At 37.5% G+C, this 25,340-nt stretch overlaps 1 long non-coding RNA gene and 1 pseudogene across 2 annotated transcripts; both read left to right on the top strand.

Moving 5' to 3' along the window:
* Positions 1–9,052: 9,052 nt before the first annotated feature.
* Positions 9,053–14,653, top strand: LOC105180230 (uncharacterized). The gene is made up of 6 exons (XR_016065951.1): positions 9,053–9,163; positions 9,273–9,865; positions 10,215–10,282; positions 10,594–10,779; positions 11,902–11,990; positions 12,069–14,653. It is a non-coding gene; the product is annotated as an uncharacterized LOC105180230 (long non-coding RNA).
* Positions 14,654–14,869: 216 nt separating this feature from the next.
* Positions 14,870–24,922, top strand: LOC105179811 (dnaJ homolog subfamily C GRV2-like; annotated as a pseudogene). The gene is made up of 15 exons (XR_016065863.1): positions 14,870–14,994; positions 16,002–16,149; positions 16,297–16,392; positions 16,440–16,580; positions 17,626–18,018; positions 18,173–18,665; positions 19,365–19,586; positions 19,689–20,033; positions 21,058–21,353; positions 22,392–22,804; positions 22,885–23,229; positions 23,301–23,643; positions 23,754–24,164; positions 24,317–24,441; positions 24,781–24,922. The product of XR_016065863.1 is annotated as a dnaJ homolog subfamily C GRV2-like (transcript).
* The last annotated feature ends 418 nt before the right edge of the window (positions 24,923–25,340 follow it).

The raw sequence follows: 25,340 nt of genomic DNA, 5'->3' as shown, positions 1-25,340 counted from the left end.
TTTAATAAGACCGTGGAAAACAGCTAAATTTTGAGCCTTCTCATAATTCGACGAAACTTGACCCAAACGTAGGTCTAGACTCAAGAATTTGTGTGTTAAATTTTCTAAGCAAAATAATAACTACAAGTTAGTATAAAAGGAAAACAAACTTGCTTTAATAAAACCGTGCAAAACAGCTAAATTTTGAACGTTCTCATAATTCGACGAAACTTGACCCAAGTGTTGGTGTAGATCAAAGCATTTGTGTTGTAAATTTGCTAAGCGTAATAATAACTACAAATTAGTATAAAAGGGAAACAAACATGCTTTAATAAAATCGTGCAAAACAACTAACTTTTGAACGTTCTCAGAATTCGACGAAACTTGAACTAATCGCAGGTCTAGACCCAAGCATTTGTATTGTAAATTTGCTAAGCGTAATAGTAACTAAAACTTAGTATAAAATGAAAACAAACTTGCTTGAATAAAACCGTGCAGAATAGCTAAATTTTGAACGTTCTCAGAATTCGACGAAACTTGACCCAAACGTTGGTCTAGATCAAAGCATTTGTGTTGTAAATTTGCTAAGCGTAATAATAACTTCAAGTTAGTATAAAAGGGAAACAAACTTGCTTTAATAAAACTGTGCTAAACAGCTAAATTTTGAACGTTCTCAGAATTCGATGAAACTTGACCCAAACGTATATCTAGACCCAAGCATTTGTATTATACATTTTCTAAGCGTAATAATAACTACAAGTTAGTATAAAAGGGATACAAACTTGCTTTAATAAAACCGTGCAAAACAACTGAATTTTGAACGTTCTCACAATTCGACGAAACTTTACCCAAACGTAGATCTAGACCCAAGCATTTGTGTTATGCATTTGCTAAGCGTAATAATAACTACAAGTTAGTATAAAAGGGAAACAAACTTATTTTAATAAAACCGTGCTCTTATGTGCAAAAAACTATGCGAGGTCATCCGATGTGACAGGACGTCGATATGGGTGGATTGGTTGATTAGTGGACGCTTACGGGATAGTTCAATCTGGACTATACTGGATCAAAAGGGGCCATGGGAATGGAGGAAACTCTTGCGTTTGCGTACTTGAATACAATCTATCGTTGAATACCGCATTGGTGATGGGAGTGAATTTTATTTATGGAAGGATCCATGGCACACCCTTGGACCACTCATAGATAGATTCCCACAAGGGCCTTCCAGATTGGGTTTGCATGAGAATGCTACATTAAATTCACTTATCCACGAGAATCAATGGGAGTGGCCATTGATTACGGACATGGAGTGCTTAGAGATTACTCACACACTACCTCGTATCTATGGAGGATCAGATCGGATTATTTGGAGATTTATGAATGGGAGCCCCACCACTCAGGAGCTCTATCGGCTTATGATGCCACCGGGACAGAAAGTAGACTGGACTTCACTACTTTTAGGCCCTCTGAAGATTCCTCGTCATATGTTCATCCTGTGGCTTGCGATTCTGGAGAAGCTGGCCACAATGGATAAACCATGGTTATCCCACCTTGGGCATTGCGTACTTTGCAATGATGACATGGTCGAATCACACGACCACTTGTTCTTCCACTGCAGATTTAGTAGACGATGCATCAGCACTATACGACGCATGGTACGATTTCAGTGGCCAAATCGGAATGGACACAAGATATTGTATGGGGGGCACGGAAATGGCGTGGGAAATATATCATCAACATTGCATACCTTGCACTATAAGGATCGTGTGTTTATCATATTTGGATGGAGAGGAACACTAGAAGATTTAAGCAAGTTGAGAACCCTCCTAGCGTGGTAGCAAACCTGATTATGGAATATATACGCCAGCGCATAATTAGTCTAGAACTCCCTAGCTCTGTTAGCACACGTGCATTATATAGACTATGGCGGATCCCTTGGCCTGTCGAGGGAGACACCTGACGAGGGGCATTATTTTACCATTTTTTTCCTTTATTAATGAAAATTACATTTTACCAAAGAAACCGTGCAAAACAGCTAATTTTTTAACGTTCTCAGAATTCGATGAAGCTTGACCCAAACGTTGGTCTCGACCCAAGCATTTGTATTGTAAATTTGTTAAGCAATAGTAATAACTACAAGTTAGTATAAAAGGGAAACAAACTTGTTTTAATAAAACCGTGGAAAACAGTTAATTTTGAGCATTCTCAGAATTCGACGAAACTTGACCCAAACGTAGGTCTAGACCCTAGAATTTGTGTGTTAAATTTTCTAAGCGAAATAATAACTACAAGTTAGTATAAAAGGGAAACAAACTTGCTTTAATAAAACCGTGCAAAACAGCTAAATTTTGAATGTTTTCAGAATTCGACGAAACTTGACCCAAACGTTGGTCTAGATCAAAGCATTTGTGTTGTAAATTTGCTAAGCGTAATAATAACTGCAAGTTAGTATAAAAGGGAAACAAACATACTTTAATAAAACCGTGCAAACCCTCCATGTACTACCCAATATCCATGGAGGGGAGGACCGTATTATTTGGAGGTTCAATCATGGGCTTCCTACAGCTCACGCTCTTTATAGGATTTTGATCCACCTGGACCGAAAGTAGACTGGTCCTCGCTTCTTTCGGGATCCCTCAAGATTTCATGTCACTTATTCATCCTATGGCTTGTTATGCTTGGCAAGTTGGCTACGGCGGATAAACCATGACTAGCCCACCTTGGCCCGTGTATTCTATGCAGCGAGGGAGCAACGGAGACACATGGCCACTTATTTTTACAGTGTAGATTTAATCGACAGTGTCTCACAAAAATTCGAAAAATGGTATGATTCTCGTGGCCCAATAGAGACTGGATGACGAATATTACATGGGCGTCCCGGAAATGGAGGGGTAAGCATATTATTAACATGTCTTACCGAACGCTATTAGCATCATGTGTGTACCACATTTCGAAGGAGAGGAATTTGAGACGATTCGAGCAAACCAAAAGGACACCCAGCACCATGGCAGTAGTAATTATTGAGGACATCAGGCAGCTGATACATAGCATTACTTTACCTAGTTTAGTTAGTACACGAGCTTTATTTAAACTTTGGCATATCCCTTGGCCTGTCGGGGGAGACACCAACTGATAACCACCATGTTGTATTGTACTATTATTTTATTAATGAAACTTACATTTACCCAAAAAAAAATAGACATAGGGGTGTTTTGCCTATTTTCAAATCAGAAGGGGGGTTTTTGCTGAGTGGTTTTATGCAATTTGGCCCAAATAATTACACTGTCTTTCCATGATATCTGGTATAATTACACGTAGATCTCCTGTGGTTTGGAAATTTACATTTAGTACTCATGAGGTTTATTTTCGTCTAATAAATTTACCCATCTATCACTTAAAATTCATAAAAATTGCTAATATTTTTTTTAAAAAAGGATGACAATTCATATTTACGCCCAATTGACTTATTATTGACTTATTTCAAGTAAAATAATACTTTCTGACTAAACTAGAAAATATATTTCCTTACATGCATTAACATGTGAAGATGCAGGGTAGTTTAGCTATAAAAAGATTTGTTTGACTTGTAATAAGTCAATAATAAGTGAATTGGGAACGTCGCTTTAATCGAATGGTACAATTGATACACTACTATAAAAATATAATGGGTTCAAATCTCTACTATCTAGATCAGTCAGTACACGTGCTTTATTTCGATTACGGCGAATCCCTTGGCCTGTCGAGGGATAAACCATTTGGTGACCACATTGTTGTACTGTACCAATTTTACTCAATGAAACTTACTTTTACCGAAAAAAAAAATAAGTGAATTGGGGGTAATAATGGATTTTCATTCAATTTTTTATTCATATTAGCAAATTCTGTGAACTTTGAGTAACATAAACAAACTTTAGGAATACTATATTTAATTTTTTCAAATTACATAAAATTTACGTGTAGTTACACAAAACCTTAAGAATGGGAGGTGTAACTATCCCATACAATATATGTTTATCTCATATAACTTTGTATCAAACATTAAGACCAAGTTTTTCATACAAAATCGACTCTAGTTCAACAAACGTAGTACTATAATATATTTTCATAAATATGACTAAGAGTGATTTTAACTCACACAATCATATGAATCAATCCATTGACCTCTAAAATAAATAACAATAGCAATATTATTTTGCTATGCCATATTTCCACAACAAAATAAAATATATATATAAAAACTTGAGTTAATAACATTTATAACAAAAACAACCAAATGTATAAATATAAAAAAAATTTAGTAAAAGGAACTTACTATACTAGTTTTGATTGTAAAAATCCTCAATTGAAAATGTCAAATAAAATAAAATAACATTTTGGGTCAAATGCACTTTCCATCCCTAAAGTATACATAAAATCGTCATATATACCCCTTTAAACTATAAAATATAACAAACTCCCTCATAATATGGACCAAAAGCTTTATAACAAAAATACCCTTATTGTTTGCACCCTCTAAAATATGTTATTATAGTCATCACACAAAAACATAATCTCAATTATTATAATTTTTTATTTAAAATAAATATTATCCAAAATTTATGTTCACGGACAGTCCAAATTGATGTGTCCCGTAATCGGCCTTGGTAAAGCCATTGAACCCAGATGGATGTCCTGTCACACCGGATAACATCACATAATTTCTTGCTCATTAATGCGCGATTCAAGGTAGAGATGTCCTTGAACCCAAGTCCCCCCTCATCTGCTGGTCGACACACATCTTTCCAGCTACCTTGGCGTAGCCACTAGACGTCATACCCTTCCATAGGAAATTCCTCAACCTCTTCTCAATTTCATTGATAACTTTCTTAGGTAGTGTGAATGCAGATGCACAATATAAACTCAATACCGAAAGTACAGATTTGATGATTTGTACCCGCCCAACATATGATAACGAAATCCCTTCCCATCCAGTAATGCGTGCATCGATTTTTGAAATAAGAGGCTGACAGTCAGAGATAGACAGTCTAGAAGAGATTAAGGGGAGACCCAGATACCTCATCGGTAGATGCCCCTCTTGGAAGCCCAAAAACTCCAACATCTGATTTTTCAATTCTTGAGCCAAATGGGAGATGATTAAGTGGCTTTTTTGAACATTCAGCCTAAGGCCCGACACCTCCGCAAACCAGTCCAATCCCTCCTTGAAGACTCTGATGGAGTCAAAGTCAGCTCGGCAGAAAAAGAAGTAGGTCGTCTGCAAATCCCATCTGGAAAACCTTGGAACTCTCACACTTAAAATGATAGGTGAATTGCATGTCCTGCTCAATTCGTTGCATGAATCCCAAATGTAAAGCTTCCATAACGAGGACAAACAAATAAGGCGATAGTGGGTCTCCCTGTCGTAATCCTCTCGCTCCAATAAAGAACCCATGAGGTTACTTACCTTTACCCAAAAAAAAGAACCCATGAGGTTTTCCATTGAGACCAATCAAGAATGATGTCGTGGAAACACACTCCTCGATCCACCTTATGAACTTAGGTGGGAATCCGAACAACTATAAAACTGCTAACAAGAAGTCCCACTCCACCGTATCATAGGCCTTCCTGATATCCACTTTAAGCACGCATCTAGGAGGTAGGCGCATCTAGTTATAGCCCGAGAATAGTTCCTGGGCTAACATAATGTTGTCCCCAGTGTTTCTTCCCAGAATAAAAGTTGTCTGACAGGGGCTAATAACCTTATCTAGCAAAACACTAAGTCTCTGAACAAGTAGTTTCGAAATGATCTTGTATAAAACATTGCAGCATGAAAATCGGTCTAAAATCATTAACCGACAAAGGAGTGTGTACCTTTGGTATTAGAGCCAAAATTGTGGAGTTGATATGTTTCAGTAGTTTTTCGGTAGAAAAGAAATCCAGAACTGCCTCATTACTTCTTCCCCCACCACAAGCCAAGCCACCTTAAAACCGTAAACAGTAACCATCAGGTCCTGGCGCCTTGTCTTCAGCGATATCAAACACTGCTTACTTCACATCATTCGGCGATAATGGTAGGAGTAAGTGGCTAGCTTCCTCATCAATAATACAGTGCCTCGCCCCTGGTTTAAGGTATCGAATATCCACTGTCAACCGTTATCTGGTACCTCCTAAAAGGTTTTGATAGTATGAGACAAACTCATGGGCGACCTCCCCTTGATCCGTGTGTGTGGTACCATTCTCATCATTGATCTGCAAGATTCTCCTCATTACTTGTCTCTGAGCAATCTTACGAAAGAAAACCGTGGAACATTGGTCTCCGTCTTTCATCCACTGCATCTTAGCTCTTTGCTGCAACATAATTGGTTCGAGTTTTGTCGCTTTAGCATAAACGATTCGACAACAATATTCCAGTAGTAAGTAGAGCTCATTTTGTCTGTTAGAGCTCACCAATTGTTGTGCTTCATCGAGAAAACCTTTGGCTAATTGGACATTCAGCGTCAAATCCCCCTTATTCCTCCTCTATAGTCGGAAGACCGGTTTAAGTGTCTTCAATTTACGTGTCACGACATACATAGGTATACCAACAACCTCATGATGCCAAATGCTCTGTACATTGGGAATGAACTCAGATGGAAGGGCCAGATAGTTATCAAATCGAAACATACCTCCATTAAGTTGTTGTGAATTCCCATGTAGAACCAGTGGCGAGTGGTCAGATGTCCGTGTTGTAAGACTGTGATAGGATGAGGTATGGAACCTTGCCAGCCAACGATCATTAATAAGGATCCGATCCAACCGCTTCCATAAACTCCACGCGGTTGTACTGCAATTAGCCATATAAACCATTCACCTTGCATTGGAAGTGGAATCAGGCCCGCCTCCAGAATACCGGTATTAAATTCTGTTGTGGCCATCCTTATATCTCCTGAATTGTACATACCTCATTAAGGTCTCGTACTTCATTAAAGTCCCCTCCCACCAACCATGGGACGTCTGAGCACTGCTGAGCGAGTGTTTCCAGTGCAGTCCACAAAATCTGATGGTCAGTCACCTCAGTTGCACCATAAACAACAGTAACAATAACAGATTCATTGACAGCTCTACTAGTGATACGGCATTGCACGAATTGTTCACCCAGGTCAAGAACATGGACATCAATAAAATTCTCATCCCACGCTAGCCATATACGGTTTCCAATGGAATTATAATCAGCAAACCACTTCCATTGAGATAGTATATGCATAACATTATTCAGTTGAACACGCGTTTCAAGTATGCCCAAGAAATGTAACCTGAATTCTGAGACAAGGTCCTTTAATGCAAGCCGATGCTCTCGTTTATTCAGCCTACGGACATTCCACACGACAAGGTTCAACATGGGTTATGATTAATGGGGCTGCTTGTGTTAGGACCCCTCGAGGATTCACCTGCGTCATCAATTAATTCAAAGCATCAAAGGCATTATAAATAACCAATGCCTTACCCCTATCATCGTGTTTGGCATTTTTGCATTCCCTAAGCATTTCTCCCTCCTCACGTCTCGTTATGTCAACCATTGTCGATCCATTGATTTTTTGCTCTTTTCATTGTTTGGTTGTGGTAGAGGAATGTTTGTTTTTGCCACATACACAGCTACTGGTGGTTTACTCAGTTTGTGTGGTTTGTTCAGTGGACAATCCTTTGCCATGTGCAAAATCATACAGTTTGTGCATTTTGGAGGTAGCCATTCGTATTCAACATCGACTTTACAAGGTGTTTCCCCTCCATTTTCATCTGATGTCATGACTATGATATGTTTTGTCGACTTTTGTGCTACATCAATCATCACACATATACGAGCGAAATCCAATTTCATGCATGCTCTCGTTATTGCATCCGGGTAAAGAGGTTTACCCACTCCACTAGCAACCGTACTCAATCCATCAGTAGTCCAATATTCCATAGGAAGGTGTCTAAGTTTAATCCAAACAGGTACATGCTTATGTTGGAGCTTTCTCATGGCCATACCTGGTTCCCACTTTTGCAAAACTATTGGTTGTCCTTGGAACAACCAAGGTCCCCCTTTGATCACGTCTTCCATATCAATGAGTGTTTTAAATTGGAAGAAAAAGAATCCATTAGCTATCGCTGTGACCTCCCTCAGTGCTTGCCACATCGAATGAGCGTATTCCTTCAGATGATGATAATACGGCTTTTTCCCCAGAAAATATCCGACAGCCGTAGTTTTCCAACATTTGGATCCATCACGTACTGTGTCCAAGGACGGCCGGACTATGGTTTCCCCATTTTGAACTGTTGGGGCGATAAAAGATAACGTTTTACGGGACGAATTATTAAACTTGTGGGCAATTTTATCTTCATCAATCGCATTAGGGCTAGCATGTAGTGGTATGTTCCCAACAAATAATCCAGTCGGAATAGTTCTTAAGCCTATCATACAATATTGTTGTATCTTGGACAAGGTTCTTATAATATGGAGCTATATAATTCAGACTGCTATATTTTAAATATTTATGCATGTAATTTAATATAAAAATTATAAGTTATATAATATACTTTGTTATAAAATTAAATTGAGCTTGTAAATAATTTTCTTTGTAAAACATATTTTCATATTGAACTTGTAAACTTTTTTTTTATGTATTATATAGTTTATATAAAGTTATACATTTTGAACATTATTGTTTAAATAAAAATTTGAGTGAAAATTTTATAATTACTAAAAGTAGTTTTGAGAGAGATTTTTTAATTAAATATACTTAGGAAGTGAAACAAAAAATATAAAAATAAGTTAAAAGGGGGTTTTTGTTCTGTCAACACTAAATTATTTTTTTACGGGGACTTTATTATAAACAAAAATTTGAGTGAAAATTTTAAAATTACTAAAAGTAGTTTGAGAGAGATTTTTTAATTAAATATACTTAGGAAGTGAAACAAAAAATATAAAAATAAGTTAAAAGGGTGTTTTTATTCTGTCAACATTAAATTATTTTTTTACGGGAACTTTTGTTATAATAAACATAATTTAGGGGTCAAAATGTATAATAAAAATTTTATAATTTTGTAAAAGGTTTATTAGCGGTAAGATGGTCGCATGGTAAAACATATTTCAACTCTCTCCTCTTTCTCTCTCTCTCTCTCTAGGGTTTTGTTTTTCATCAATTGCACGAAAAATTCCCCAATTGGTCGTATCTATTCGACCGAAATGGTAAGCAAATGCGCGTTCCTGATTTCCAATTAGCTTATACGCTATTGTTGGCTTACCCATTTTGTATCTCGTGCTGTGATTTATTGAATGTTTTGGTTTAATTTTGTAGGAATATGGAGGCGGAGATTTGGAAGCGAAAATTGACATGTTGCTGAATGTGGAGAAGCAGATGAGGCAAGTAGGTGATGTTGCAGGTACGAGGAAGGCCGTCACACCTCTTGAAATTCTTCTTCTCACACCTCAAACAATACCCCTCAGTTTCTCCCTCCAAGAAAGCCAAAGCCGGCGAAGGAGAGACGCCGCAGTTCAGTCCTCCCACCGCCAAAATACCCTCACCCAACCCCACCATCAAACCATTTCCCTTCTCCTCTGTTCACTTCTTCGAGGAAAAAGTTTAAAGAAAGCAGGTGAAGTTCATGGTGGTATGGCCGACTCGAGGGTTCGAATGTGATGGTACGGCAGCACCCGCGGGAGAAGCAGCTGAGGATGTGGGTACAAATCCAAGAAAGGAAAACCCCGCTGGAAAAAACCTTTAAACCACTGTTTTCTCCCCATCATCAAACCCCACCCACACTCACATGGTGAAACCCTCTCACCTTCATTTCTTTTTTCTTGTGTTCATTTCTCACCCAAAAAACAGAGTAAAGAAAACCAAGAAAAGCAGGGGGGAGAGACAGAGCGAGAAGGAGGCCTCAAATTATGGTATTGCGAAATGTTACTGCTGTTTGAACAATCCTTCTTGGCCCAATATTTTCTCAATGTTCATATATTGATAGATAAAGAAGGAATACTGGAATACTCTCTGTTGATGTCCTAAGTTTGCTCTCACTTCCTTGCTTGCAAATACTTTCTCCCTCCATCTTACATGTCATCTTTATCTTGCTTTCTAGTGCTTCTTTCATTTAATTTTTGCTTTGACAATCTTAATGTGTTTAACTTGCTCTATTATAATATCATATGGTCAGTAATTTTCTTCTACTTAAAATTAGAAAAATGTTACTAAGGATTGTTGAACAGTTTACATCTGAATTTGATGAATGTCTTCTTCTAGGTTTGGGATTACACTGGTTTTGGATATACAAGGTACAATGCCAGAGACATTAACAAAGAAATACTAGGGTAAGCACAATTCTGCAGCTGTCTCCCTCTGTGATGAAACCTGTAATGTTCACAGATTATCTTGTTTGTGGTTTTCATTTAGGTGTGTTGTGGAGAATAAAGTGCTTCATAGATCTTTATTATCATGCTTCATAGGCCTTTCCCTCTTTTTTTTTTTTTCTTTTTTTCGTTTAATCCATAATACCTAAACCTGAGGGTACATGTCTGTATAATTTTCCCGTAATCTTCCTTTGTTATTCCAGCTCTTAAGATGTGACAATTTGTAAGACATGAACATTTATCTAAATCATGAGTGTTCCATGGTTGCTTAGGTGTCATTGTTAAGAGGATATAAATCAGACAGGAGACCTGCAAACTTGACAATGATGACAATTCTGGATGGCTTCAGAAGGCATATTCCGTTGATTTCAGACCACTCAATGTACCGCGTGCTGCTGCATTCCAAGGGGCTCATTATATTTCACCATTGAAAAGGCAAATAATCTCGTATGCATCTGGTGAGCAGAGATTTCTGCTTTTCTTATGACTTGTAACAATTAATTTTCAGAACCATGCTAGTTCTTTTTGTGAATGATGAATTCTATTACATGAAGTTTTAATGGAAGCCACTTTTTCTTTTATGATGTTTGGTTCCCTTGACCTGTCCAAATCCATTTCATCCCTCTTTATCTTCTAAAATTCAAGAACCAGCTTCAATTTCCGATGGTTTTAAGGGCCTTCACAGTTTATCATTGTTGGTTATTACAATGAACTGTTCAGTCTCCTTTCCAAGTTGAATACATTCATCTTCTAATACCATATTGTGAGTGAGAGGGTGTTTCTGCTGTTTGAACAATCCTCAAATTAGGATTTCCTGTACAGTTTGGTCTTATGTAGACGTTATTCGAGATATTCCTGTATTTAGTCAATTTGGGTAATATTGAAGCTGATGAGCTTCTGCTCAAATATTGTTTCATTTGGTAATTTACTGAGTTGTGGAGCTTTGTGAGTACATGTATCATGAATGATTATGCTACTCAAGATTGAATTATGATCAGCTACCCCCAAAACACTTCTATTGTATTTGTTCTTGAAAATATGCAACTTGTTAATAGATCTGAAACTTATGCGAACCGATTCATTAGTTCATTGGTAGTGCTAGCTATTCTTGTGAGTGGATGGGTGGGCTGGTCCTCGTCCTACGTTTATCTTTTTAATGTTGTTCAAGGGTTGAAGGAGTATAATATTTGGGCATGGAGATTGGGTGGTATTGAGTTAAGCACTAGTAGCACAATGACATCGGGAGGAAAATAAATGGAACATAATTATTGTCAAAATCTTTTAGGTACCTTTGAGGACTTACCATGCTGGCGATCAACATAACAAAGCACGACGGTCTTGTTTATAAGAGTGTCACTTTTGGCTGTGTTTGTGTGTATGTAATGATTCATGTTGTTCTTAGTTGTATGATGCCCTTATAAGTTCATGATTGATGGTTGGTTAAGGCTTCGTCTTAACAACTACTTATCTTTTTTAAGCAATGCACTGGTTGTTCATATATATATATGTGTGTGTAGACATTTGCCACATCTAATGCATTTATCAACGTCTTTGTGTTAAAATGTTTCTGGACCACATAGGTAACAAAGCTTGTACACTCGTTTAAGGAAGGTTCGGAGGAATGGTCCAAGAAGGCGGTAGAGCTTGAGGATTCATGAAGACTTTAGACGTAAGTTCTATTTGTAATTTATTTATCCAACAATGGCGAATGATGCACAGTACACTAATTCCTCTTGTGAACATGCAGTTTGGTTGTGGAATTTCAAAATTATCTGTTTGTCTTATGTCTTCATGCATGCTGGACGCGAATGGAAGGTGTATGAGGTGGCAAAGACGGTCTTTGAAAACAATGAAACAGAAACTAGAAAGTCTTTGCAAAGTGATAATGGTGGTAAAAAGTTGATCATTTTCTTGGCTTTCACTCTTCATTTCATCCATCAAGCATTCCTTTATATGTTTGCATTGTTATCTTGAGTTCTTGATATTTATCATCTACATTATGGGGTTGTGATTTTCTTTTTATCTATGGCAAGTTTGTTCCTTTGATAAATAGTGTTGGATGCTTTTTTAGTGGTTTTCAATTACTTTACTACTGTGGTGTGGTGTTTCTCATCTTGTTTAATTTGGTTGTGCTTTTATGTTATCTCATTCAAGTAAACGACGTGTATTCTGTTCTTTGTGGTATATCAAGCTCTGTGAGACATTTTGTTGTCGCGATGTCTGTAATTGTTAGCATTTTAGGATTAGACTCTTGGTTCAATTGAAATTACATGAAACTTCTCGTATTCTAATTTTGATTTGAACAGCCCAATTCACCTTCCAAATGAGATAAAACCATTTCAAAAGTAAAGAATTCCATGACATATATGTAGTGTTAATTAACACATAGGAACCAGAGGGTAACTTTTTTTTAAATTTTTATTCATCTTTTGTTATCCTATCAAACTACTTTTGTTTTGTTTTCTTTTGCCAGTTACTATCAAACTTCTTCCGTTTATATATTTTTTAGTAATTTGACAAATAAATGTGATATAGGAAGTCATAAGATTGAGACATGAATGTGCACTAGCGTTATGTGATTGTTGCTTTGATTAACTGTGGAGTCGTTGAGGCATAATGTCATGCATTTTGAATTGCTTTGAAAGAGAGTTGGAATTTCTTTGCTTCTACTAAATCTTAGGATTCTTGTGAGATCATATTTGTTTGCTAAAACTCTACCCGATTGATCCTTATATCCCTAACATGGGACATGCATCCATTTTGAAAAATTCAAAGGCCCTTCCCCTTCCAGAAAAAAAAAAAAGAAAGAAAGAAAAGTAAGAAAAAGGAAATTACATCTACTCCGCTGGTTTAGGTCACTTAGTAACTGGGTAACTTCATCACAAATGTTGTTATTCACGTAAAACGGTGGCCGGAGCTATGAGTATGCAAAGCACTTTAGGTAAAACGTCTTTTGGTTGAGTAACCGGGTGCCTTCACCACAAGTGTTGTCATTCGCGTCAAAAGGCCAGAATGCGACGTTTTTTGGTTGAGTAACCGGGTGCCTTCACCACAAGTGTTGTCATTCGTGTCAAAAGACCGGAAAACGGCCTAAAGAACACAAGTCGCGGGCAAAAACAAAGGAAAAGAAAAAGAAAATAAAAGCCGTGACTAAAGCAAAAGGGGAAGAAAAAAGAAAAAAAATTCATGAGTGGCCAAAGAAAAGAAAGAAAAGCGAAATCCGTCCTGACTAGGTAGATGTGAGGAGATAAAAGGGTATTGTGCTAGCATCGAGGATGATAACACTTTGAAATCCATAGATTTTGTGGTAGCTTGATTGTCCTCCTCTATACTTGGCATGCCTTTTCTTATGCGACTACTATTTTTGGTTGGGAGGAGGAGGAGATAGATTCTGGCCTTGTATTTATTGTAACAATATTTAAATTCTATATTATTATAGTTTTCTTTAATCTTAATGAATTATTCCCTATAGATTGCCATCCGAGCAGGGTGAGGGTGCAAGTTCAGTATATAGCAGTAGTGCATCTTACATGACCGCCCCTTAAAAGGAAAATGTATGTGCTTGCATGTATGAGTTAAAGAAGTCTACCATGGTGCATATAGACAAGTATTATAAATTTTTCACTTCTAATTTATACTGGCCCATGAATGCGGTTTATCCAGGTATGTGAGGTTGGGAATCATTGTTAACTAATAATTGATACTAAAATCAGATTCCTCTTTTGTGTTCCATCTTGTGTTAAACTCTTTAATGAAGTTCATCAGATATCTTTCAGTTACACTTGCTACACTTGGTGAGAACACCAGATGATGTCCCTGGATGTGCTTCTTAGTGCTGGTGTTCCGTGGTGCAGGTGACTATTTATATGCTATCATATCATCTTTATCATTTGTCCCCTACACTCTTATGCAGAACCCATTCATTAGTTCATTGGTAGTGCGAGCTATTCTTTCGAGGGGCTAGGTGTGTTAGTGCTCTCTTGCATTTATCTTTTTATGCTCTTGAAGTGTTGAAGGAGTAAAATTCAAGTCCATACTCGACAATAGATATTGGGTGGTATTGAGTTATGAGCTCACAGCAAGGTGTTTTAAATGAAAAAAAGATTACATCATGAGAAGAATATATGGAACATAAGTACTGTAAAAATCTTAGGTACCTTTGAGGACTTAGCATTTTGCTATGGATTTTCTTATCCATTGAAAATCAACAGATACAATTAGATACCATCATTTGTAATTAGGTCTGTGTTACTTTTTGTTGCCCTGCATCTTTAGTGATTTAATCTTTGGTTCCATTGTAAGTCACTCTCTTAAATCAATGTTTTTCTTGACTACTAGTGCAAAAAGCTCGAGAATTTGTTGTCACTTCCCAAGAGCTTATCACTCAGGGTTCAGTCCTGGTAAGTCGCTTGAACTGGCTTAATTCCTATTGATATTTATGTTGATCTATCTAGAGAAGTTATTTAATATCAATATCTGAAATTAAAGTGCTTATTCTGTTTATTCGATCTTATTGTTTTTGGATATTATTGTGGAGATGCTGCTGATATGGCTAATACTGAATCGTCGAGTGTTGCAAGAGAAGCTGCAATACATAGTGCAGCTATTAGGTGTCCTCCAATGGTGTCTCGCTTCCAGTTATCATATGATCTTGCAGTCTCGTTATGTTCTAGGTTTGTTTTCTTTTCTTATGTGTGATCCTCTTCTGGTATTACGCAGAAATGGTCTCATGGAAATTTAGTATTTTACCGGCATTCCTTTTCTTGTTATGCCCCTGTGCAGAAACTTATGGTAAGATAATAATTATTATTTAAAATTGAAATATATGCAAATAATTGCTTCATTTATGTAATATATGACTTTTGATCACAATTGGAATGCTAATTACTGTGTCGTGCTGTAGAATGATGCATGTTAGTTGGAGCTAAATGAAGGTAATTTGGTGAATATCTCTAAGTCATAAAGTATCAGAGCATTTTAGAGGATGCTTGATGGTTTTGATTTTTTGAGTGCAATAATGGCAATATACTAAAATCGTCCACAACAGTAGACATACTGTCCCCATATTCTTTTACTATTCCTTTCTCGAATTATGATATGCCTGTTGCTATGTAAATTGTTGAACTTATGTACATGAGCATGCAATTGCAATCTCTGGGATTTTGGCATCTAACTATTTGGACAATGCTCTGGTCCGTTGTTGTGGGATGGGATGTTTGATGCTACATTTAGGATATTCTATACAGTTTGGTCTTATGTAGACGTTAGTAGTGATATTACTTTTTTTTAGTCAGTTTGGGTAAGATTGAAAGTGATAAGCTCGTGCTCAAGTATTGTTTCATTTAGTAATTTACTGAGTTGTGAAGCTCTGTGAGTACATGTATCATGAATGATTATGCTAGTCAAGATTGGTTTATGCTCAGCTACCCCCAAAACCCTTCTATTCCATTTGGTCTCTGAAATATGCAACTTGTTAATAGATCTAGATCTGAAACTTTGAAATAATTAAGCAGGCTGTTCAATTTGAGAATTGGAGTTCATTGGGTTTAGGCCTTGAATTGGTATCCTTTTGTCTATACCTGTATCATCCAGAATGGTACCGTGATGCCAATCAGGATCACCATGAACTCTGTGCTTCCTGTTTCCATTATGTCTGCTGACTTGTATTGAACTACTCTAGCTCTTTGCGGATCTTGGTGATCTTCAATAGCACTGAAGTGTTGTTTATATATCAAACTACTGCTGAACTGATGGAGTTGAATAAATATCTAGTTTCTATAGAGACTAATTACTGGACTACAGACTATGATCATGATCATTCTGTTGCAGTTTTTTGCCACAGAATATGAAATAAAGTAATTTCTACTGTGATAACGAAGAATTTTTCGCTCTTATGATCATCTACATTTCTTAGACTACATATATTATTAATTAGTTACTGAACGAGGTTCTTATTTACTTTGTTATTTAAATAGGATATCTATGGTAGAGAAATTTCTGTTTTTCCTGTGCCAAAGGGACAAATAATGACATGGAAGGAGTCTTTACTTGATACACCTACCTATAGTTGGGTATGCTTGTTTTACAATGTTCCTAAAACGGGCGTGTTCTTTTTCAGGTAGGAGATGTGGCATTGTCCATATTGCACAGTATGGTAGCCGCTCATTCAGGTATAGATGATGCTGGAGAGATTGTTACACCAACCCCCAGAGTAAAGAGGATCTTGTCAAGCTCACGTTGTCTTCCACATATTGCACAAGTAATATTTTTAAGTGCCTGTCCTTCTATTGGTTGTGTGTGCTCTTGTCCCAATTTGGCCAACTGAAAAATCTACTCAGACTTATTAGAATAAAAAATTGCTAAAAATGCAGAAAGTTATGCTTATTATTGTATCTTTTGTTTATTTACCTGGAGAGCCTGAAAAATGTAAAGGTTGATATGTGGTTTCAAATAAGTTCCATTAACCTTTGTCCTCAAATATTTGAGATTTTCAATCTGGCAGTTCTATGATTTGTATTCGCTTAGGGATAGTAAGTCGAGGATTATGTTGATGGATATGCGAGGGTGGTGTACAGCATTTCCGACTTCTGTTAAAAGAGTTCTAAATATTGCTTGTACGTAGATCTGGTACAAGTTGGTTCAAAAGAATTATGAAGGGCTGTTCATTTTGTTTTTCCCTTCCCTCAATCTTTACTCGCTTCAATGAGCAGGCCATTCTTTCACGTACATAAAGCACTGGGCCCCTTAAAGCATTCCTTTGGTTATGAGCTTGGTTACATAAAAGATTGATGTGTGGCACGTAGAGTAAAATAGGATCAGAGCTTTATCCTACAATAAACCGGTTGCCTTGCAAGCCATTTAAAATGGGAGTCAGTTGTCCAGAATTTATGCTTATCGTCACATGAGATGCACATTGGAGACTGATTGAGCAAACAACTGTAGAAGGGTCACTCGAACTATTGCACCTCCTTAAACTAAGATATAGTTTTCCTGTAATATGCACTTAGGATATCCACGTTTACTAGTATCCTTAAACTCCTGGTGTTTTAAAGATGCAACTTTTCATATTCTCTTGTGCCTTTTCATGGTAATTATATTATAACACTTTCACTTTGGAAGTTGGGTAACTTTTGTTCCTTTCTTTGCCTTCCACACAGGTTTGAGATGTTTTCGTTATTTTTTCATTTGTTTTTAAGCTGAACTAGGCAGTGGCTCGATGTTGGCTCCCTCAATATGCACATTGTTTCTCAATTTCAGAGCTTCAGTTAATGAACCAAATTCTTTCCTCTATTTCTTATGTGCAGGCAATGCTTTCTGGTGAACCAACTATTGTTGATGCGGTTGCTGCTCTGCTGAAAGCTATAGTTACTAGGAACCCAAAAGCAATGATCCGACTATACAGTACAGGCGCATTTTCTTTTGCTCTGGCTTACCCTGGATCTAATCTTCTTTCAATTGCCCAACTCTTCTCAGTGACTCATGTTTATCAAGCTTTTCATGGTGGTGAGGATGCTGCAGTTTCCTCTTCTCTACCTTTGGCGAAACGAAGTGTTTTGGGCGGCCTCTTACCTGAGTCATTGCTTTATGTACTGGAACGTAGCGGCCCAGTTGCTTTTGCCGCAGCAATGGTTTCTGATTCTGACACTCCTGATATTATTTGGACACACAAGATGCGAGCAGAAAATCTGATCCGTCAGGTAGCCCTGAATTTGCAACTGGAGTTTGCTACTTGTCTTTCACCCCAAGCTTCTTTTGTTAACATTTAGTATTTACATTCTAAAACATGGTGGTACTTGAGTCATCCTCAATGCAAATAAGTGCTGCATTTAACTCTCAGTTTTATTTGATTAGGTTCTTCAGCATCTTGGTGATTTCCCTCAGAAATTGTCACAGCATTGTCATTCCTTATATGACTATGCTCCAATGCCACCAGTGACATCCAGAGCTGAAAGATGAAATGTGGTGTCATCGTTATTATCTTCGAAACTTATGTGATGAAATTAGATTTCCTAATTGGCCTATTGTTGAACATGTTGAGTTTTTGCAATCATTGCTAGTAATGTGGAGAGAAGAGTTAACTAGAAGGCCAATGGACCTTTCTGAAGAAGAAGCTTGCAAGATACTAGAGATTTCTATTGATGAAGTATCCAGAGACGACACCCCTAAGAAACCAAGTTTTGAGTCAGTTGAGGAGATACCTGATATATCAAAGCAGATTGAGTATATTGATGAGGAAAAGCTCAAGAGACAGTATAGGAAACTTGCAATGAAGTATCATTCGGACAAAAATCCTAAAGGGAGGGAGAAGTTTCTGGCAGTGCAGAATGCTTATGAGTGCTTGCAGGTATGCCAAATTCCTTGATCCTGTGTGAGGATCTGTCGTTACTCATAAAAAACGGAGACTATATGATTAAGCTTGAGAAAAAAAAAAGAACATATAGACAAGGGATCTTATAAGCTGCCAGATCTTATTTCCAATGAATTAGTCGACTTGTTTAGACGCCGTTTTCACAATTAAGCTGTTTATTTGACTGGTAGAAAGTGCTTGAAAGGTATTTATGCTGTCAAGATGAGCCAAATGCGTTTTTACACATAAATGGATATCGGTATTGATTTTAAAATATCTTGGAACTAGGAAGGACACGGGACTATATATATATTTAATTCTTAGATATGATACTACCTCAATTTAAGGTGTGGACCAAGAAATAAATTTAAATATATAAATTTAAGTGGCTTTTGCGGAAGAGTGAAAATGTAAATCATAGGGCTTTCCTATGAGGTTTGGACTACTTACATATGTTTCCCTTTTGTTTTGTTGCCTGCATCTAATATTTCATTCTGCAATCAGTAAACTTCTTGGAATATGATCAGCAAAGTTGGACAAAGTTCCTAAATTGAACCCTACATATGAGGGTTTTTATGAGGCATGTCTTTGGCCGGAATGCAATCCTCTTTAATTGGTTGTATTTCTTCATATTTGAGTTCCATGTTTCATATTTTCTTTTTAGTGATCTACTGCTTTCTTATTCCTCTCCCTTAGGTGACCATGCAAGGATTGCAAGGTCCCCAGAGTTGGAGGTTGTTGCTTCTCTTAAAGGGCCAGTGTTCTATATAGGCGATATGGGAATGAATTGATGCCATTCAAATATGCTGGATATCCTATGCTCTTAAGTGCCATTACAGTGGACAAGGATGATAACAATTTTCTTTCCTCTGATCAAGCACATCTTCTAGTTGCATCCTCGGAGCTTGTTTGGTTGACGTAAATTCATCATCTGCCTTTAATTTCCATATCATTCTTCTTTAGATAAGTACTTTGTAAATGTACTTTTGCTTATGCTATTTCCACATATTTAACTTTCAGGTGCGAGTCTTCATCATTGAATGGTGAAGAGCTTGTGAGAGATGGTGGAATACCTCTTCTTGCAACCCTCCTTTCCCGTTGCATGTGTGTGGTCCAACCAACAACTCCTGCCACTAAACCGTCCGCCACTATTGTCGCTAACATAATGCGAACCTTTCCAGTTTAGGGTCAGTTTGAAAGTGCGAGAACTGAGATGCTCGAATTTTCAGGATTAGTTGATGACATTGTTCATTGCACTGCACTTGAGCTTGTTCCTGCTGCTATTGATGCTGCCCTGCAGACCAATGCTCACCATTCTATCTCCTCTGAAATTCAAAATGCCCTTCTGAAGGCTGGTGTACTGTGGTAAGATAGATCATTATATTGTTATGATTATGCTTTCATCAGTTTTCTAGCATGAGATTCTAGTTTCTGGAAGTTTGCAGAACACTACTGTTTCTGTTATGGATTTCTGGACCGTCCTTTTATATTTATCGCTTAACCTGGTTCCAAGTGACATATTGCTTAGTGACTTAGTTTCTATTCGTTCATTACTTTTCACTCTTTTGCCCATATAATTCTTCGTAGCTCATATATGGATATTGAATAATGAAATTACCCATATTGGTCTATTTATAATGCTCTTTGTGCTCATTTGGATGACTTTGTTGCTGGCATTTTCTCTGTGTCTGTCTGAGCTTGTATAGAAAACTTATTTGCTTGTGAAGGTGGTCATATTTTTATTTTTTTAAATTGAAGAAAATGTTGGAACTCTAGTGTTGAAGATGCTTTGTGGTGACTATTCTTTGAATGCCAGAATATACTTTTTCTACGTGAAGTGTGAAAACTTAAGCTTTATGAACAATTTGAATTTTGAAGCCACTGCATCAGCTGGCACATGACTGTTACATCTTACAAAAACCACTCCAATGTTTCTCAAAAAACTGCCGTACCTTGATGTTATAGTTTTCTCTTGTGGTCTGTTACTTGAATCGAGGTCCATCTACAAACTTGAGGGTTCATAGAGTTAATGTTTATTTGTTCGGTACCTTTTGTCGAGTCAATTTGCTTGCAAAGAGAGTCCAACTTTTATTTTAAAATTGAACAAAATCTTGGAACTATTGTGTTGAAGGTACTTTATGGTGACCATTCTTTGAAAGACAAAATTTCTTTATTCTATGGCACTGTGGAAGTTTATGGTTTATGAACATTGTGAACTTGAAGGCCTCTGCATCAGCTGCTATGTGCCTGTTATATCTTAAAAACCACTCCACTGTTTCAAACTGCTTTATCGTGATGTTATGGTCTTTCTCAAGTGGATTTTTTTTTTTTGAAATCCAGGTCCATTTCAGAAACTTGTGGTTTATAGGGTCACTTTTTGTTTATTCAGGTACCTTATACCATTGTTGCTCCAATATGATTCGACGGCGGAGGAATCAGATAAGACAGATGCACATGGTGTTGGAACTAGCGTTCAAATAGCAAAAATCATACATGCTGTAAAAGCATCTCATGCCTTGTCAAGGCTTAGTGGTTTGGTTGACGAGGAGATCCCGACACCCTACAATCAGGCTGCAGCTGATGCCCTTAGAGCTTTACTAACCCCTAAACTTGCAAGCATGCTGAAAAATAAATTTGCAAAATGACCTCCTATTCACATTAAACTCAAACTTGGAGTCCCCTGAGGTAAATGCTGCAGATTTTGCATTTTGACAAAGAAAAAACGTATTGGGTGCTACTTGAGCATTGCCTCATCTTCCTGCATCAGTATCTGCATATTTTCTTTGAATGTTGTGAAACTCAGAGCACTATAACGGGGCAGGCTTCTTAACATACCTTTTCTGATATGTAGGCAATATTTGCTTCTTCTTCTTTTGTAGGTACTTTGTTGGTTCTATTAGAAGTAGATAATAGGGGGAAAAAAGAGAGGAAAGCAATATGTTCTACAAGTTTGTGTTATTAAAAGTTTTCAAATTGGCTTTAACTACTTGGTATGTAGTTGTCATGAAGATTCTATAACTGATTCAAGTTTCATTTTTTTTTTCTTTTCCCGATTTACTTGTTTACTATCAAATCCAGGTGGTTTGGTGGCATATTCTGGACGTTCTGCATTTAAATTTAGAGAACTTAATTTTCTTTGAACTGTCTTTTGCACTGGACATAGTATTTAATTCAAAGAATCTCTTGCAGCTCAACTATTGGTTCTTTAAGGGAAGAGGTTATTTGTTTGCATCTAATAGAGTATCTTCTTCCGTATATCTATCTTGTCTGATCAAAGAAATTTGGTGTTGGGCCTTAAAATCTTTGCCCTTCCTATCTATGACTACTTGTGAAGTTTCCATGCATTTCTTATGTTTGATATGCGAACCTATTTGCACATTTTCCTCCTCCCCACCCCATAAAAAAAAAACAAAAAAACAAAAAAAGAAGCTTTTGCACCAGAAGTTCTTTTCACGAGCCTGAAGGTTTTATTTTTTGCATAATGATTAAGAAAAGGGTATCTATTATGTGCAAGCTATAATTCCAATCTATATATTGGTTGTCTTTCTGATAATAATTGGGGTGTGGGTGTTACTTTCCATAACTATCTAGATTGAAAATGTTTTAAACACATATACTGTAGTTCCAAGTGATGGCCATTTGTAGATGCTCTATGCCATAGTTGATGACCTTGTGGGACTCTCAGATATCATGACATAGTTTCACTTGATCTTTCATTTACAGATAATCTGGAATTCCTCCACCTGAGTAGAACTTTTGAAATTTGTGGAAGAGCAGCGTGCAAGCCTTAGTCATCATGGTTCGTATGACCTTAAAGATTCGCATTCCTTTGTTTATGAAGCATTATCTAAGGAGCTCTATATTGGCAACGTATACTTGAGAGTCTATAATGATCAACCAGATTTTGAAATTACTAAGCCTGAGGACTTCTGTCTTGCCCTTGTTGATTTTATATCACATCTAGTCCATAATGCACCCGCTGCAAGCATGGATACTCATGTTAATAGTGATGTAACCACTGATGGATCTGCCGAGCAGCATCTGATGATTCTTCAGCATCACTTGTTGGGAAAAGCTTGGAGAGGGAGGATTTGGAACTAGTTAAAAATCTTCAATACGGTCTGCTATCCCTTCAGGTAGAAGTCTGGTGGTTTTTCATCTGACACTTTTTTAGTCACCCTTGACACCTTTTTTTCTGTAATTTCTGTAATTTCAGCACTTGTTGACAAAGAATCTGAATTTAGCTTCAGTGGTCTCCACAAAGGAGTAGCTATTCCCCTCTTTGAATGCTTTTCTCTTCCTGTTTCTTCATCAAGCAACATTCCTCAGCTATGTCTACTTGTTTTGTCACGGTTGACAACATACGCACCTTGTGTGGACGCAATGGTCGCAGATAGCTCTGGTCTGCTTGTTTTATTACAGTTGCTTTACTCATCTCCCAGCTGCCGTGAAGGAGCTTTGCATGTTCTCTATGCCTTAGCAAGCACGCTGGAGCTAGCTTGGGCAGCTGCAAAGCATGGAGGGGTGGTTTTCATTCTTGAAGTTCTCTTGCCAATACAAGGTATGCTGATCTCATAGATAGCGGGTTCTTAAGAATTCTATCTTGCGCTCTAAAATGGAAATTTTGTGTAGAAGAGATTCCGTTGCAGCAAAGAGTCGCAGCAGCTTCGCTATTAGGGAAGCTTGTTGGCCAGACTATGCATGGGCCTAGAGTGGCGATAAGTCTGGCAAGATTTCTGCCTGATTTCCTTCTCTCGGTAATCAGGGATGGTCCTGGTGAAGCAGTTGTGGTTGCTGTTGAACAAACAACAAAACTCCTGAACTAGTCTGAACTCCAGCAATGGCTGCATCGTTATCTGCACAAATAGCAACTATGGCTTCGGATCTGTACCGTGAACAGGTGAAAGGATGTGTTGTTGATTGGGATGTACCTGAGCAGGCCTCTGGCCAACAGGAGATGAGAAATGAACCTCAGGTATAACTGCTGTGTGCTGCAGATGTACTCTTTTGTTTTTGATTGATTACATGGATGTTCTAAAGAACGCTAATTCTGTTTAACGACTTACATCATGTATTGCTGTCTAGGTTGGAGGGATCTATGTTAGGTTATTCCTGAAAGATCCCAAATTTCCACTTAGAAATCCCAAGAGATTTCTTGAAGGGCTGCTGGATCAGTACCTTACATCCGTTGCCGCCTCACAATATGATGGCCAAGCTGTTGACACTGAACTTCCTCTACTTCTTTCTGCTGCCCCGGTCTCTTTACTCAGGATGTACCCCGCTCTTGCAGATCATGTTGGATATCTTGGTTATGTGCCCAAACTTGTGTCTGCAGTAGCCCATGGAGCAAGCAGAGAAACAATAGCTTCAGAAACCTATGTATCTGAGGATGGTTTGTCGCAACAAAATTCACAAACTCCTCCGGAGCGAGTTCGCCTTAATTGTTTACGTGTTCTACATTAGCTTGCAGGTAGCACCACCTGTGCAGAAGCTATGGCAGCCACTAGTATTGGGACACCCCAGATATGCTGTGGTTTTAAGCAGCCCCCCTTTTTTCCCCTCCAAGAAAATATCATACAAAAGATGTGTTTATCTGATTAAACATCTGTTGCTAAGTTTGGTATTGTTCTGATGAGCTTTTTCTTCAGGTAGTTCCACTTCTGTCGAACGCGATTGGTTGGCAAGGTGGAAGCATCCTAGCTCTTGAAACCTTAAAGCGTGTTGTAGTTGAAGGGAATCGAGCAAGAGATGCACTTGTTGCACAGGGTCTCAAGTGAGCATCAATATCTCTTTAGACCCTAAGTTGTAGAATTGTTATGCATGTGAAATGTGCAGACGTGGTTAATGAAACAACAATGCGCATAAATTCATCTGTGTTTTCATGATAAATTTTCTAAGATGGGTGCATAAGTAATGCAAATCATGCAATTAGTATTTATTAGATACAAAGTAATTTTCGGCCCACAACGTGCAATTATCTGTCACCTGGGCTAATATATGGGTGGGTGATTGAGTCTGTTTTTAGAATATTATTGGGATATGCATCCTGATAAAACTACTGTTGCATGTTCTCTGTGTCATGCAATAGTAACATGGCATATAATTGTTGTAGGGTTGGTCTTGTGGAAGTTCTTCTTGGCCTTCTTGACTGGCGAGCTGGGGGAAGAAATGGGCTTTGTTCACAGATGAACTGGAATGAGTCAGAAGCAGCAATTGGTCGGGTTCTTCAAATTGAGGTCTGTACCATATCATGATTTGTGTGAACACATACTGCCTTTTCTGCATGGTGGTTTGGAAAATTCAGATGGTGCCTTTAGATTAAATGATAAATGGCTTTATATCCAAGTATAGAACATTTGCAATGAACTAACATAAAATGCCAGACCAACCTTGTGGGACAGAAGTGGTGCATAATTAGCAAAAGAAATTATGTTCTGAATTCATATGATAAGTTGCTCAAGGTGGTCTGAGTTCTATTTTTTTAATTTCTCCAGAAATATATTTGTGTTTATAATCTCTTTGTGGTCATAATCCTTTTGCTGTGGGATCTTCCATGTTTCCTTCAAAGGACAAGGAAAAACAATATGCACACCAAAATGAAAAGCTCTAAAAGGATTAGTAGTTTACAAGTCCTTGTTAAAAGCTTTTCTTGAGGTATTGTGATTGTTTCGT

The sequence above is a fragment of the Sesamum indicum genome, linkage group LG6, assembly GCF_026168435.1.
Source record: "Sesamum indicum cultivar Baizhima isolate 11 linkage group LG6, ASM2616843v1, whole genome shotgun sequence".
Lineage (NCBI taxonomy): Eukaryota > Viridiplantae > Streptophyta > Magnoliopsida > Lamiales > Pedaliaceae > Sesamum > Sesamum indicum.
This window is presented reverse-complemented; position numbering and strand designations above follow the sequence as displayed.